Source organism: Felis catus, chromosome A2, assembly GCF_018350175.1.
Source record: "Felis catus isolate Fca126 chromosome A2, F.catus_Fca126_mat1.0, whole genome shotgun sequence".
In the NCBI taxonomy this organism is placed as follows: Eukaryota; Metazoa; Chordata; class Mammalia; order Carnivora; family Felidae; genus Felis; species Felis catus.
The window spans coordinates 159,142,053-159,160,389 of record NC_058369.1 but is presented as its reverse complement, the minus strand read 5'-3'; the positions used below and the strand labels follow the sequence as shown (position 1 = coordinate 159,160,389).

The following is an 18,337-nucleotide window of genomic DNA, read 5'->3' as shown; positions in this document are numbered from 1 at the left end:
TCTTTTATGATACATTCTAATTTTTAAATCACTTCTTTTAAGAAGGAAGAAGATGTCTGTTACTTTCACATGGGAATGGAAGTCCAGGTTTCCTATTCAGCTTCCACTGATACCCTGAGGTGGAGGGAAGAGGACTATCATTACTTGCTGACCCAGGAGTAAGAGTTCAGACCCCCTGCTAGGCTTCTCTTCATACCACATCTATGAAGGGAAGAGGTCCTTTGTTACTGTTTTGGGCACTGCTTCCACTGATGTTGTGTGAATGGGGCTCATTATTCCAGAAATGTGGGGAAAGTCCTGCCTCTTTACTCGGCCTCCTTGATATTACCCCAGTGGGGGAGAGAAGGGTTACTTTATTACTTTTGCTTGGGGGTAGAATCCAGACTTTCCATACTACTCAAGTAACACCATGGGGAATTGCTTTTATCTATTTTTCCTTGTTTTTTCTATGTTGCCAGCTTTCCTAGAAACCAGCCTGGTTTATTTATACATGTTGTAATGAGAGCCCAGTCAAATCATCACATACCATTTATCAGGGTTCAAGATTCCTAGCCTTTCTGCCTTCTTCTTTCCACGTTTCAAGTTCTTCTTGGGTTTCCTTTATATTTAAAGATCTATCTAAACCCGGAGAAATAATATATGTGTCTCCAAGGGCTTTAGTGGTAGTCGTCAGGAGAAATAGAAACACATCTACTCTAAGAGTCGAAATTCTCATAAAATAGATCTTAACTACCCTTACTGAACAACCCTCCATGGTGGGGAAGAAAGAAAGAAAACATGTAAAGTTTTTAACTCTGAATTTTATTTAGGGTAACTTAAAAAAATTGGTGGCCCAACTAATAAAATAAGGATGCATATAAATAAGTGTTTGCATTTAATTTTATATGTTATATATATTTTGCAGAAACACTTCATTCCACTGACTATTCAGAAAAAAAAATAGGAGAAGTCAGAAACACAAATTCTGGTCATTTGCTATATCTATCAGCTTTCAATTTTGCTCTCCTGTCCAGAAGTGTTTGATGCAAAAACCCATCTCTCCAGGCCTTTTTGAGAATTTCACTGTCGTCTTTACTTAAGTTTGTGGGCTTGGAAGCTCCGAAATTTCTTTACATAATTGATTTCACACTGCTTAACATTTCTTTTGTCTTCTTCTGGAATATCATCCTTTTTCTTAATTTCTCTTTCAGCCCAGGATCTAATCTTCATCATTTCTTTTTCTCCTGCTGTTTTACTTTTTTTTTTCTATATTGCCTGCTTCATGGCATCTGAGCAGCTGTTTGAGGCCAATAAAGTCATTTTCTCCTCTTGAAAGTCTAGTTCCCCTTGTTCTCTTGGTCTAGTTGCTCCAAACACCCCACAACAAGTCCATCTGCTTTGATACCAAGGTATTTTCCGTAGCCAGATTTCAGCGCAATTCTGGAATCAGGCAATTTAACAGGTGTCAAGTGCTCTGGGGTACTAGGGCCCTCCTCATCTTCTTTATGTGGAGCTCCCAGTGTAAGAAGTCCATTGTCAAGTGCATGTATGTAGGTTCCTTTATCCATTTCAATTGCTATGGTTCCTGGTATTTCACCAAAGGTTGTTACTGTCCACCAGATTATAAGATGAAGTTGTTTCTTCATCCTCTCTCTTTTCCTCTTCTGTTTACTCTTTTTCTTCTTACTCTTAGCCTCGGTCCTTGAACATGAGTCTGGTGGACTTCACATAGGGGTATTCAGCCTTGGTTCTAGTGATACTCTATGAAAAGGTGGGGGATGACTAAGGGCAAAATACCTCCCCTGGAGTAGAAACTGATGAAGGAGGTCCCAAAATGAAGAAAGAGCACAGACTCCCTGAAAGTGCATGCAACAGCAGGAATGGCGTGTCCCTCCTGGGTCCCTGGTGTTTTTCGCCCTGCATTTAATTATATTTTTAAATTCTCTTTAATTTTCAAACTTTCTTTCCAAATTTACTTTTCTTTAATAAGACCCTGTCTCAAAGACAAGATTTTGTTAGTAATATTTAAGTTATTAAAGATTGGAGGTTGCTAAACCAGAATTGCCATTACTGTTATGGACCATGTGTATAATATTTCTAACTTAGATAACCCAAATAAAGACCAATATAACCCCTATCCAGTGCCATTCTTTATCTGTTAGGAATAACCAAGGAAAGAAGGAAGCCCTGATAAATCATGACATGACTCATGATTAGAGGAGACCCCTCCCAGAACTTACCCTAAAATTTATTTAGTGTGATGGACGTATTTTTATTTGCCAGATAAATGAGAAACTGACAGTTGGTGAAGTGTGTGTGTGTGTGTGTGTGTGTGTGTGTGTGTGTGTGTTTATGTGTGTGGTTTAGTGTTATAAAAGTTGTACTTAGAAATGGGAAACTCCCATGTAATGCTAGAAAATAATGTATTTAGAAATTTAGGATCTTGGGATTTATTTAACTTAAGATGAATAGTATCTAGTGCCTGTAACTTAACATCATTTCTATTTTACACATTCTGCTGGAAGACCACAATTTAAGTAGCCTACAGTTTTTCACTAGAAGCAAGTTGTAATTCTCCACCTGAACATATGTGCAAGTTTCTCTTAGGAGTAACCTAGAAATAAGATAGTTGACTAATGGAAATTGGAGGCTTCAACATTAGTAGGTAATCCCAAATTAGATTCCAAAGTACAGCAATTTAGTGTCCAAAGCCTCATACAAATTTCCCTTTTATTGCTATACAGACTGTTTTACATTGGTCAATATGATAGGCATGAAATAGTATATGGCTTTCTAGGAAAATTGCAATTCTCTACTTACTGTTGAGATTGAGTATTTTTCATATATGTATAAACCATTTCAGTTTTTATATAATTTCTCTTTTTACACGATTTTCTAATTTTTTCTGTTGGATTGACTTCTAATGAGTTGTCATTTTTAAAATTTATTGTATTATAATTAAATGATCATTTTAAGCAATATATGTTAAAAATTATCTTCTTGCAGTGTATAATTTCTCCTTCTACTTTGAATCTGCAAGTTTTTTTCTGAGATTTTCAGTGGATCCAAATGTAATGTTTTTATTACTTTCTGTGTTTCCTATTTTTTCTTTTTAAAATGTCCTTTTTTTGATCTCAGGTCAGAAGACATTTTCCTGTATTTTGAAAAAAATTGGAGCTTTGTTTTTCCCTTAGGTTTCGAATTCATTGACAGTTTATTTTGATATGTGAGATGAATCTGAGGCCTTAGAAGTGCTAGTAGTTTTCCATTTTTGCAGGACAAGTTACCACAAATGTAGCAGCTTAAGACAGCTACTTATTGCACACTTCTGTAGGTGAGAGATGGGCGTTACTGGGGGTTCTACCTAGTGTCTCACAAGTTTGAGATCCAAGTGTCACTGGAATGGCCTTTTATTGGAGTCTTTGGGAAAGAATCCGCCTTCAGGCTCCTTCACCTTATTTGGCAGAATTCAGTTCAGGCTGTTGTAGGACTAGGTTTTGATTTTCTTGTCGGATGTCAACTGGGATCATTCTTAGCTTCTAGAATCCTCTCATGTCCTTTCTAAAAACCTTCTCCATCTTTGAGCCAGCAATGAAATCTCTCTCCCTCCCTCTCTGCCTCTCTCTCTCTCTCTCTCTTTCTCATAATATCCTTTTTGCATTTGGATCTCTCTGATTTCCTCTTTTATTATCATCCTGAGAAAACACTGATTTATTTATTTTTTTAATTTACTTTTTAAAATTTACATCCAAGTTACTTAGCATATAGTGCAACAAAATACTGTTTTTATTTTTATTTTTTTTAATCTTTGTTTATTTTTGTTTTTGAGAGGGGGTGGGGTAGAGACAGAATCCGAAGCAGGCTCCAGGCTCTGAGCTGTCAGCACAGAGCCCGATGCAGGGCTCAAACCCACAAACTGTGAGATCATGACCTGAGCTGAAGTCAGATACTCAATCGACTGAACCACCCAGGCACCCTGGAAACACTGTTTTTAAAGGACTCACCTCATTAGGCTTGGTTCACCTGGATAATCTGATAATATGGTCAATTGATTAGTAACTGTAATTACATCTGCAAAATATCTTTTATCATGTAGTGTATCCTAGTTATGGATGTAATAACAGAGGGTGGGGATCATTGGGTCATCTTAGAATTCTGCTTGCCACAGAAGTGTACTGTGGGATGTGTTTGCTACGCAATTATTTTATATTTTCTTCATGGCTTTGTTTGAATCTTCCCCTTAAAGAGCTGAGAGAGAGAAAGAGGCTCTGACCGAGTGCTTCCGAAAATCATTTAATATATATCAAAATAATCACTATAAAGTCTATATTTTAACTTTATAATACAGTCAGGGATACAATGCAATATTTGTGTTTACACAGTTTTTACCCCAGTTAAGAAAATGTCCTATCTATACATGTCTATTTTTAATGTATTTAACTTAATAATTGACAAAGAATTATAAGGTGTATATTCTATCCTTCTGTTGAAGGCACTTAGATCACTTTTCATGTATATACATGCCATATTGAATTTGAGGCAGTAACTCAATTATGACCATGTTGATAGGATGGGAAAAGGAACAGATGTATGTGTGCATTTGGCATTTTCAGAAATTAAAGTTCTGCGGGAAGCATTAACTTTTTCTCATTTTTAATTTTAAGGAATGCAGCCAAGTGGATTTTTGTAATGGACTCACGTACCTTCCTTAAATTATTGTTTTGGTTTCACATAAAGTGAACATTGTGTGCAAGAGTGCCCTTGGGAGAATTGCCCTGACCACATAGCCATGATTTAATAGAAATAATGGAAATCCATGATTTAATAGAAATAATGGAAATAAGTGAGCTGCATTTTACTTTCCAATTGAATTATGTGGCTTTTCAATTGAAAGACAGGGATGGATACAGATAAAGGTAGATACAGATATAGATCTTCTTTCTTTCTTCTCAAGGCCACTCTTTCTACTGAGCTGGGTCCTAGAGATCAACAAGTCAACATAATCATCTCAGTTGTAAAATCCGTGAAACCTATGAAGATAAAATAACTTACTTGCCTAAAATTGCATTGACCTGAGTCTCAAATCTAGGCTGTGTGTCTCAGTTCATCCAGTCATTCAATTTTGTAACTATAGCTATATAGCACAGATTATTTGAGGGTTATAAATCATGTGCTAAGTTCTAGGACACTGAATGGGTGAATATTTGGGGCCAAAAAATGTCACGTTAAGAAAAATCATCCACTTGTTGAAACCTGATTTCTTTTTTATATAAATAGAAAGTCTGTCTGTGTCTAAGTTGCATTTCTTACTTCATTTTAGGTTTTCTTTAGACATTGAATCCAAGTTCAGTGAAATTTCAGTGGAATATGACAATGACACAACTATACCTTTTGCATTTTAGACTATTCATAAATTTGATATTTTTATATCTCTGACATTTCAAGCTATGGGATGATATATATATATGTATATATATATATAATGTATAATATATAATGTGTAATATATAAATTATACATTATTATTTATGTATATATGTATATATATAATGTATATGTATATATATATAATGTATAATATATAAATTCATAAAATCACTGCAAACAAATATAATCCAATCTTTGTTGGAAAAAGAATTTGTCTTTTATTCCAAAGCACCTGGGTGGCTTGCTTTCTTCGGTTTCCCTGGAAGACGATGTTGTCGCCTTTTGGGGGTATTGCAGCAACCTTTACTCCCTAACTTCATCTATCATGCGAATTCCCCACCCTAAGAGTACCCTCATCTTTACAAACTTGTCTTTTAAATAAGGTCATAAATCAGGTTTCTCATTACTTTTTCTGCTGCTTCAGTCAGCACTAGAAGGAGCATTTTGGCTTAACGGTATTGGAAAGCCACTAAAAATACCACGCTGGTGCCTGTTAACATATACTTAGTCCCACTTGGAGCCAGGGCTAAATTACTACCCAATTAATATGGGACAGACAAGGAGGGGCCGAGGGATGGAGAGATTCAATAGCTGCTGTAACCCCATCCACCAGTTATCGATTTGTCCTGGTAGAACAGTTTAATGGAGAATTGCACACTCACCACACTTAATTTGACAGTGGTGTAAAAAGTAGGTTAGAAGCCTTCCCATCGCCCCCGAGCTGAAGAAGTAGAACTGAGAATGGAAAGACTGTTGAAAGGAAAAGATGAGCAAGTCTTGATGATTCAATAGATAAGAGGAATCAGGGAGACAGAAAAGCAAAGGACAACTATGCTGTTCGATTCTTACGTGACTATCACCAAATAAGAAATGCTGAAACAAAATAGGTTTGAGGGAGAAGAATGTAAGTTTGATTGAAGATAGTTATCAGTTAAGAGACCTGATGATGTGAAAGAAAATTATATCAACCCCTGGTCACTTATGGAAAAAATATCAGACACAGGTTCTTGTAAGATGTTGGTGTTTTATAAGCTCTATGAGACAAACAAAATTAACTATTAAATAATAATTTTAAAAATATATAACTGATTAATTTACACTAAAATATATTTCATTCAACATCTTAGCAACTAAGGGAAAGATATCAGAAGATTAAAAAAAATAGAGAAGTTCCTATATGATTGCCCCCACTCACCCAACTCCAGCCACATAGGCTTCCTTGATGTTCCCTGATTACGTCATGGTTACTCTTGTCACAGGGCCTTTGCACTGGCTTTTCCCTGTACTTGGCATATTCTCCACATGCCTAACACACTCACTACCTTTGAGTCTGTGCCAATGAACCTTGAAGATGTATTCACTATCTTTTTTTAAATTGTAGCCTAACCTCCGCCAATATTGAACCCTCAGTCCTACTCCATTTTAATGTCTTTTGTTTTTTATATAGTACTTGACATCCCCTAACATACAATGTAACTATTATGTTTATTGGTTACTGTCTGCCTCATCTACTAGAAGTCAAACTTTATTCTTAGAGGATTTTTGTGTTTTGGTCACTGAATATTATTATATATTATATCATATTATATTATATTAATATGTATATATTATTTATATTATATTATATATTATTTATATTATATATTATATATTATTTATATATTATTTATATTATAAATATATAATATATATATTTGTGTTTTGGTCACTGAATTATACATAGATAAATTATATATATAGAGTTATATATTATATAATTATAATTATATTATACTATATTATATAGTATACCATATATAATATATATTTTAATATATATCCTATATTGTGTATAAATATGATTGAATTGACAAATATTATTTTATATATTATATATATTTAGTGAGCAAAACACAAATATATATAATATATATATTATATATATAAAAATATATTTATATATAGATATATGTATATATACTTATATAATATATTATTTATATAATTATTTATATTATTTATATAATATAGTATTATTTATATATACTTATATAATATATATTTTAATATATATCCTATATTGTGTATAAATATGATTGAATTATTGACAAATATTATTTTACATATTATATATATTTAGTGAGCAAAACACAAAATATATATATAATATATTTATATATAAATATATTTATATATATTTATAATATAATATATTATAAATATTTATATATAATATATTATAAATATATATTTATATATTTATATATTTGTGTTTTGGCCACTGAATAATATTATATATATATAATATATTACAATATATATTGTAATATATTATATATATATTGTGTGTATATATATGATATATATATATATATATCATATATATATGATTGAATTATTGAGCTGTTGGTTAACTTGACTATCTTCTAGTCCTTTCTTATCAAAAGAAAATTTGCCTCCTGAAGCACCATTCATATATAAATGCAAGGCATAAAACGTAACTTTAAATTGTCATCAAAATTATTAAAACTAACCTATACCAAAACTTCCGATATGTGCCAGGCATTCAGTTAAGAGGTTTACAAGTAATACTTATTCCTCAGATATGTTAGGTATATCACACACTCACTTTTCATTGAGGTACTTGAGGCAGTGAGGGCTTCCACAGCTTCCTTGGGGACATTGGGCAGGACCAGACTTCAAAGCCTGCTCCTAGTCCATGGTGAGTGTCCTAAGATTTCCTTAAAGGAGTATGTCACCCATTACCTACAAAGACTCATTTTGGTTTGGTAGCAACATTTGGTCTTACACCGTACTGTGTAAGTCGAATGGTAACTTAATTTTTCTTGAGACATAGACCTAATCCAAAGGCTCTATTCACTTCAGTGCTTTGAGTTGTGAGGTATTCTGAGAGCAGTAACATCTCGAATTTTCACCTAGAGCTCAGTACTGATCTTATACCAAGGGAAAATTATTTCTATCACTGTTTGCAAAACTGTGATGCTTTCAAGAACGCATCCTTTCATTGCTTTAAACACTCACATTTGTTCAATACATATAGGTATTAAGTGTCTGTCACGTTGTAGGCACTGTGTCACGCACTGAGTTTATGATGGACAAACATGACTGTGATCCATATCATCAGTGATTGTATGGAGAAAGAGATGTTAGGCAAATAGGCACAAAAAACTAACTTAAAACTATAGGTGTGACAAGCGCGATGACGACACACATACCTGTTACTAGGTGAAAAATATTAAAGAGAGCTAATTTTTTTTTTAATTTTTTTTCAACATTTTTTAATTTATTTTTGGGACAGAGAGAGACAGAGCATGAACGGGGGAGGGGCAGAGAGAGAGGGGGACACAGAATCGGAAACAGGCTCCAGCCTCTGAGCCATCAGCCCAGAGCCTGACGCGGGGCTCGAACTCACGGACCGCGAGATCGTGACCTGGCTGAAGTCGGACGCTTAACCGACTGCGCCACCCAGGCGCCCCAAAGAGAGCTAATTTTTAATGCATAACTTTAAAGAACATCTTTTAGGTATTATGACATAGATGATCTTTATGTAGTTAGCAAACCAGTTTAATACCTAAATCCCAAGACAGTATTTCATGTGTGGATCTCTGGTGTGTGTGTGTGTGTGTGTGTGTGTGTGTGTGTGTGTGTGTGTGTGTGTGTTCATGTATTTATGTGTGCAAAACTTTTCAGTGCTATGCTCTTGGGCTCAGCCAGTCTTCTCTTTCCTATTAATCATCCCTTTGCTGTGAAACACAAATGTGATAAAGAAACTTCTCTTTCCATATTGACAGAAGTTACAAAATTGGATATAGCATTTTTTATTTTTAGCTAATTATAAATCAATCCCTTTTTATGTAATGCTCAAGTGTTTTTTTGTTTTGTTTTATATTATCCTACTTCATAAGGATTCTATGGGAACATGTACTAGCTTATTTGTAGAACATGATTTTCAGAATGTAATGCAGAGAGATTTTGTGAGATGAAGGTAAACTATTTTTGAGTAATCCACTTTTTAATGTATGGTGGCAAGCAACATAGCAATTTTCATAGCCATTTAAATTTGTTTCTCTATGTTTCCCTCTACCTCTATATGCACTACTATCACCATTATTAGTGTTATCCTTTTTTGTCTTTGAAAAATTCATTATTAGACTAGTTAAAATTAGTATAATAATGCAAGGGCAAAAATTAAATCTCCACTGGTCTAAGATTAGAAACTAATATTCATAATATTAAACAAATTTTACATTCTATTTTGATGAGACAAGAAATCACATTACAAAATCTGTCTTCAGGTGAGGAATAGCTTGACATAGAGGGTGAAAAACATCCACGTTTTTGCCATGTATTTTTGCTCTTCTATTGTGATATTAACTTTCTTTTCTTAGTAGCGGAATGCTCAGTGTCTATTTAGATTTCATCATTAGTTTCAAGGGAAAGATTAACATATGGTTGGATCATATATTTAACTCATGTGAAACATGATGCACACTGGGAGGGAAATTAATAATAAAGCCATATTCTAAAAATATAAAATATATTCATTAATTATCTTCTAGTTCCTTGAAAACATTTAAAAATTTTCCAACTTTTTTTTTTCATTTTTTTTTTCAACGTTTACTTATTTTTGGGACAGAGAGAGACAGAGCATGAACGGGGGAGGGGCAGAGATAGAGGGAGACACAGAATCAGAAACAGGCTCCAGGCTCTGAGCCATCAGCCCAGAGTCAGACGCGGGGCTTGAACTCATGGACCGCGAGATCGTGACCTGGCTGAAGTCGGACGCTTAACCGACTGCGCCACCCAGGCGCCCCAAAAATTTTCCAACTTTTTAAAAGCTTTTTCTTTGGAGCTTTTTAAAAGAGCTCTAACGTATAACTTATTCACATGACAAAGAAACATTTTTATTTCTGAAAAATTGATGCAAATAATGTTTGTGGTGCCAAAAAAAGTTAATTTTCTCTAAAAATCAGGAAATTTATTTGTTTTTAAATCACAGAAAGTTGAATGATAAAGGAAGAGAGATCTATCCCTTCCTCCCTGAATGATCAACTGCCAATTTCCCCTGTGACTTTAAACATACTTCATTATCATGGAAATGCTCGATTATGTGAGCAATAAAATAATCTTCTCTTAAAAGTTGTTGATTTACTTTGTAAACTAAACCAAGCAAAATAAAATCAGTACTGTTCTTAATCATCTTATAAATGAGTAAATTACAATCATATCATGATTTTAGGCAGAATGTAGATGAAAGGTATAGCCATAATTTGGTCATATTTTAATGAATTATTGTAGTCATACACTATTTTAAATTAGAAATAAGTGGGATATTTTCTGAATCTTAAAACATTCACTTTAAAAGAATCTTAGTTTTAAATAAAAGTTCTACATTAACTTTTAAAGTTCTACTTTACCCAAATAATTTTTTTTAACTCTAAAAAGTTATTTTTGTTTCCCATTCTTTATTTTACCTAACTTCAAGAATAGAATTATAAAGCTCAGACAATCCATTCCTGGACCTTTCCAGATCTGCCTCAAGCCAAAATGCATTTTGAGAAGTTATTTTCTCAGAAAACAATAGGACTATATTTTCAAGGCCAGAGAACTTCAGATAAAGAGTTGAGCTCTGAGCCTCTTGTCTAAAAATGCAACACCAAAACTCATATTTATGCAGTTAATCTCATAATCCAAGAAATTCATAGAAAATATGGTATTTTCCATGTGCATAACCTTTTTATGATCTAGCTATTTATAAGTGATTTTTTTGGAATGAGATTTAAATTTTTTTTTAACATTTATTCATTTTTGAGAGTGAGAAAGACAGAGAATAAACGGGGGGGGGGGGGGCGGCAGAGAGAGGGAGACACAGAATCCGAAGCAGGCTCCATGCTCTGAGCTGTCAGCACAGAGCCTGACGTTCGGTTTGAACTCGTAGACCGGAAATCATGACCTGAGTGAAGTCCAACGCTCAACCGACTGAGCCACCCAGGCACCCCTGGAATGAGTTGTTTTTATGGTTTGTGCAGTATAGTTAAATGAAATTCTTGTTTAACTTAGAAACATCTTTTCTAAATGTCTTTGTACATGGATAATTTTAAACAAAAACATATAATTCATGACAGAATTTATAAGAAATAGTACACAGTTTCAGAAATATAAAGGGCAGGGCAATATATGCAACAAGTGATTTTATATTTATTTTTTTAAGTTATTTTGAGAGAGAGAGAGAGAGGGAAAGTGTGTGGGGGGGGCAGAGGGAGAGAGAGAGAGAGAGAGAGAGAGAGAGAGAGAGAGAGAGAGAGAAAGAAAGAAAGAAAGGGAATCACAAGAAGGTTCCATGCTGTCAGCACAGAGCCTGATGTGGGGCTCAGTCCCGGCAAACTGTGGTATAGTAACTTGAGTCAAAATCAAAAGTCAGACACAATGGAGCCACCAGGTGCCCCCAAAACAAATGATTTTAGAACAATGTTATAAAGATAGCTTACTACACTCCTGCTGATACTAAGTGAAGTCCTTTCCACCAACCTTGTTTTAAAAAATGTATTAGAATTATCCAGAATATGGCAAGTTGTTGCATGGAAGAAAGGGTAGGTTTCTTAAGCAGTAGAAATTATACACAGAGGTTATACGTTATGCCTCATAAAAATGATGATTTTCCTTCCTTTAGAGAGGGGGAGAGAAATAGAAAAATTAAATGCAAAAAAACAAACATACATTAGATCTATGAGTACATTTATTTACCAGTTCTAGGCATGACTTGAGCTCCGTGAGGACAATTAAGTTTTGACATGAGGTGAAACAGATGTGTCTTATTTTGAGTCCCTCTGGAATGTAGTATTAAAAAGACTTTAGTGATGGTTGTTTTATTTAGGAGTAAATCCCAGAAAGATGTGCAGAGTAGAGAAAGCAGGAGAAGGTGACAGGAAAGTATGAAAAATCAATAAAGAGTCAGTGAGGAGTGGGTATAATGCTGTGGGCAGTAGAGGCTTAACATTACTGGGGTCCTCTAAGAAACCATGTGGAATAAGTTTCAAAATCGTCTTTCTGGGTACCCCTCCCATGAACGGGGTGGAAAGCTGGTAACACCGGTCGCTGCTGTCCTCACAAGAAGGAAAAGCTGGATAAACTACAAGAGCATACATTTTCATAAATTTTCTTCAGGTTATTGAAGAGAAGAGTTTGCAGGGCAAGCAAGTAGCCTGAACTCTTTGGAAAAACCAGCTCCTCCAAAGAGAAATGGAATACAAACCCTGGATCACCTTGGCATAACATGAGCAAAATGGACACCAAGCACCACATGAGTGGATAAAAATAAGTGAGCTACAATACTTAAAAATGTGCTAAACATTGAGCGTGCGCTAGGGGGAGTGTATATGGCCCCTCTGAGCTTCAGACACAAAGGGAGTTAGGATGCATTTACAGACTTTCTTCAGAGACCTCTACTGGCTACGAAGATGATTAGGGGTGAGGCACATACTGAATAAAGCCTCCATGAGTGGTACAGAACTGAAGGATAAAAGTTGCTGCCATTGAAGGAAGAAAAAATGGTCCACCAGGACAATTTTTTTGTTCTGCAGAACAAGCATCTTAAGCTACTGGAGAAGGGCAGCAATCTTTGTGAGCACCTGTGAGGATCCTGTGTGGCTAGTGGAGAGGAACTAAAGACAAAACAAAAAGGAAAAAAATCTTTACAACAGGCCAATGTTGGGAAAATTTAGAGATTCCCTGCTTCTGAAGAAAAGACAAGAAATCCTCTTCCACAAAACAGCTGCCAAAAAGGTAGAGTTTGGCCTCCATAGGCGTAAGAGTAGTATCACCACGAAAGACACATCTCTGAGACCCCAACCTAGACTCCCCTGGCACCTGACTCCACTGGCATGGCAGCAAACACTGAGTAATAAGCAGCCACAGACTGCCATTGGGAGAGGGACACATACTTAGAGCTTCCCTCTTAGGCACCAGTCACCAGGAAGTTTGAAACTTAAACATGGAACAGCAGCATTGAAGAAAACCCCTACAGCAACCAAGCCAACATCCTAACCACAGGTAATGCAAGAAACAAATGGAAGTGGATGCGTAGAAGTTACCCAGATTAACAACACATATCAAAACCAGCCCAACTCTGGAAGAGGTTGATTCAACTAACTCTTCTAAAACTAAAAATCGAGCACAGGAACAGGTATGTCCATTTTCAGAGGTAAATGCTATATAACTCAGTGTTCCTGTGTTCGCATGATGACCGTGATTTGATAAAAAAAATTTGAGGCAAACACAAAATCACAATGTCAAGAGACAGAACAATAAACATATACTCAACTGAAGAACCAGATGTTGACAATATCAGATAAGGGTGTTAAAATAACAATGCTTACCATGTAAAGGCATCGAATGCACAGGATGGACATCCTTTACCAATACCAGGAGCAAGATGGAAAGCAGAGGAAAGAGTCAATGGAAACACTAACAACAATAACAGGTAGAAAGACAAAAAAGGTTTTGGCAGGCTTGTCAGTAGATATAAGACATCCTAGGAAAGGACACAAAATGAGAAAAGAACTAACAGTAGCAACAGTCAACCCCAAAACATCCAAAAGCTGTTGGACAATATCAAACGTCCTTACCTGTCTGCGATTGGACTCCTACTTGAACTTGGAGGGTATTACACTAAGTGAAATAAGCCAGACAAATATGTGGAATTTAAAATCGTTGAACTTCTGGAAGCACCGAGAGGAATGGGGCTGGCAGGACTCTGGGTGATGAAGAAAATGGGGAGATGTTTATTTGATGGGAGAAAGTTTCAGTTATGAAAGATGAATAGGTCTGGAAATCTGACATACACCATGCTGACTCCAGTTACCAATACCGTATTGTATACTTGAAATTTGCTAAAAGGGTAGACCTGAAGTGCTCTCACCATAAAAAAAAGTTATATGAGGTGATAAAAATACTAGGTAGCTTTACTGGGGGGATCATTTTGTAGTGTCTACATATACTCAAACATCAAGTGTACATATTAAGTATATACAATTTCTATTTGTCATTTATACCTCAATAAAGCTGAAAACATTTTGAAGTTAGAAGAAAAAAAATTATATAGAGAAGAATAGGGATTAGAATTACAATGGTTTTTTCTTTTCAGAAGCCATGGAAGCCAAAAGACAATGGAATTACATCTTAAAATTCCTGGGGGAAAAAAATAGTTCAACCCAGAATTCCATACCCCAAAAATAGCAACTCTCAGGAGTGAAGGCAAAATGAAGTCCTTGTTGAAGAATTCTTGTGGAGACGTATCTGAGAACATCCCAAAAAATCACAGATGCATTTGTCTTTTGATAGTCTAAGACTGAAAAGATCAAGCAAATTTATTTTATTCTGAATACTGGGTACCACAGTGAGAGAGAAGCACAACAAATAAAGCAAGGGGGGAAAATTAAATGAAGCTTTTAAATTTGAACTGAAATTGGAGTTATTGGTATGAACTTGCGGTGTTGAGTATTGATAAAGAGATAAGTAAGTATAGATGTCTTGTATGTACAAATGTGTATTTCCTAGCTCTGTTTGCTGAAAAGGTTAGAAGCAGTTGTATTCAACAACATTGAGCACATCCAGTCACCAAATAATTGTTTCTAAACACTATTGTTTTAGATAAAATTCACCAGGGCTCTTCAGGGAAATACCTTTCATTAGAAATGCCACTGGTTTTAAAAAGTGCATTTGTTTTTTGTCCACAGTTGCTTGAAGGATATATGTTTTGATAATTCAATTATTTCTTTATAAATGGACAGATAACAGACATAAACAGAAAGCATTTACAATGAAGAAAGCAATATTAAGTAATAGGTGTCCAATAATTCATTTTGTAAATATATATATGATTAAGCTAGATGTAGTATTTTACAATGTATATGATACATTATATTTTTGTCACAAAATTCTCAGCATATTTTCTTCAGGCAATTTTAAATTACCATACATTATAAAACTCATCTTGTAAAAACAATGACATTAGATGAAATGGTTCATTTGAAAATAATATGATATGAACCCTCCAGAGTGTGTGTGTGTGTGTGTGTGTGTGTGTGTGTGTGTGTGTGTGTGTGTGTGTGTATACAATATATATCATATATATGGTTACAAAATTGTGTAGACTGTTCAATTCCAAAATGAAATGCAAAACGCGCACAACATGCATCTCTTCAGAGCCACCAAATCTAGTAAAACCTTATTCTTTTGAAAATTGATTACCATCCTCCATTTGCACAAGATTATATTGACATGACTGACTACCATTGATTATCATTGATGGAGCCACCAAAATGCTACCCTTTCAAAAACTGAATAGATTCAAAGGTTTGATTTTGTGTTTAAGTTTAGACCTACGTCTAACAATAATTTTTAATCTAAAAATTTTCAAACCTAACATTCATGAATAACGAGAATTTTAAAAATATCTTTCTATTCTCACTTGGTTTTGCATAACAAATATATTTTCTAGTAAAACATTTTAACATACTTTTTAGGTCATATCACTTTGAGCAAGATCACTCACTTATTCCCAACAGAAATGTAGTCAGTGATTCAGGTCTCAGACTTTAAAACAAAAAGTCTTTATTTTACCTGAATTTACATGAATTTCATGAACACATGCTTAGTAAAAATCAGTCATAATGTGATTGTGCCAGAACATGAATTGACCTGACATTCAAAGAATGTATATTCCTGCTTACGCTACCTTGCACTTAGTGGGTTCCTTGAGTTGCATGGATTCTCAGACTCTTGAATATTAAAAAGGGATTCTTCTACTTTCTAGATATTGTTACTGTGAAAGAATATTACATGATTTTGCCAAAATCAGCTGGGAGTTAGGGTATTAAAGTATAAAACAGGATGAAAGAGGAAATTTGGATACACAGACAGGTTCACATCAGTGGATGGCGTTTCAGAATATACATTAGGAGTCATGAAGTGGTCTGCGTAGTAGGAGGGATGGGTATTAATGGATAATGTACTATCTATGACTAAAACCACAGGTCTTCTCACAACTGAACAAGAGTTTGCAATGGATATCTTTCCTAAACCTCTTTTTCTGACAGTGTTCTCAGTAGTGTTGCTAAAGAGCTGTCCTTTTGTGCAATGTAAACCTAGCCTTAGTTGACTGATGTATAGAAGAAGAAGCATAAGATTGACCCCTGGGTTCTAGTAGTTCCTAAGGGGCTTTCATCATTGACTTTCCTGTAGCTGTCCTGATGTATTTCACTAAGATTACAATAATTTCTCCCTTTTTCTTGGGTTTCTTTCCACCTGGATCAGTTAGCTTTTGCTGCTTACCAGGCACCACAAAACTTAATTATCTTAAAACATTTTATTATTGCTTAAGAGTCTATGAGTCAACTAGGCAAGTCTGCTGATGTAACGTTAGGTAGGTGCATGATGTTGGCTGCACTGCCTTGCACATCTTTGTAGTCAGGTACCATACCAGCTAATGCTCAGTTAGACTAGGAAAACTTCAGGTGGGTGCCTTTTCTGTGCACCATATGGTTTATCTACCTTCAGAAAGCTAGTCCAGTCTTGTTCAAATGGCAACCAGGTAGGTCTCCAGGAGAAGGAAAGGAAGAGAGCAGGACCTTCTGCAGTCTAGGCTTGGAACTTCTACACTATGCCATCTGCCACCATTCTCTTGGCAAAGGAAGTCACAGAGCCAACCCAAATTCAAGGGGTGGAGAAATAAATTCCGTTTCTTGATGCAAAGAACTGCTAAGTCATACTGTAAAGGAGAAGACTGGTGGCGAGCTATGGTCATTTTTGCAATTTGCCACACTGTCAACTGCAATCTGACTAGTCTGAACTGATAGAAAGTCCACATTTTCTGGAGAATTTTGTCTTACAGCAGAAGAATGTTGAGACTCCTGCATGCCTGAGTAGGTGGAGCATCCAAATCTTGATTTCAGCTGAGGTCATGATCCTCATGGTCATGGGATCAACCCTCCGTGTCAGGCTCTGTATTTGAGTGTCAAGCCTGTTTGGGATCCTCCCTCCCTCCTTCCCCAATTCCTCCCCACTTTCCCTCTCTCTCTTTGCCCATCTGCCCCACTCATGCTGTTTCCAAAACTAAAACAAAAACAGAAGAGTCTTTCATTAGGGGTCAGGCTTACTTAAGAATACTTTTTATACAACAGTGACAATTTACTAATCCCCTGCTTAATTAAATTATTAAATGATGATATACACCTTTGTAGAACTGTTATATCTAGTAGTAACTACAGGAAACTTTTGGCTAAGATCGTTTAATTAAAGTAATATAACTCTTAAATTTGAAATGATGGTATTGCTGGTTAATTGAAGTTTACCAAATTGTTCTGGACTGTGAGAAAGGCAATTTTTGTCCCTCTGTTGTTATCGATATTGAGAGAGCAATATTAAACTTTTGTTTAACAGGTTGTTTAAACCATAATATGTGAGGAAAGCAAGAACATTTAAACTTGAGGGTATTAAATCCAGGAAGCACAGATGGACTGAGTAGATGAGGGAATTAAAGAATTATTACATGATTAGTCAGCTGGGGAAGATAACAATGAAGATATCTTCTCCATTATAATGCTTTATCATCATAAAGAGAAGATAAAACCCCAAATGTAATAGATTTGAATCCTGTTTGCTCCATTGAAGTACTGATTCCCATTTTGATGATGGTGATGTAGGTAAGAGTTCAAAGGAAGGTTGAATTTTTTTAATCCTAAAATGATCTTCTATAGTCTTTATTTGTAACAATGTTAAAATATTGCTCTTTGCTATAAAGGATGACTACAAAATCATACCGATCATCAACAAGAAACACTAATAAGTCCTTACAGGGGACACTTCTTGATGGTTGGGCCAATCTAGAGTCTTTCTGAAATGCATTGTAATCAAGACCTAAGTATTTCTGGGA

General features: G+C 35.1%; 1 pseudogene; it reads right to left on the bottom strand.

Annotated features, from left to right (window-relative positions):
* Window positions 1-968: 968 nt before the first annotated feature.
* On the bottom strand, window positions 969-17,321 carry LOC101086549 (annotated as a pseudogene).
* Between the last annotated feature and the right edge of the window lie 1,016 nt (window positions 17,322-18,337).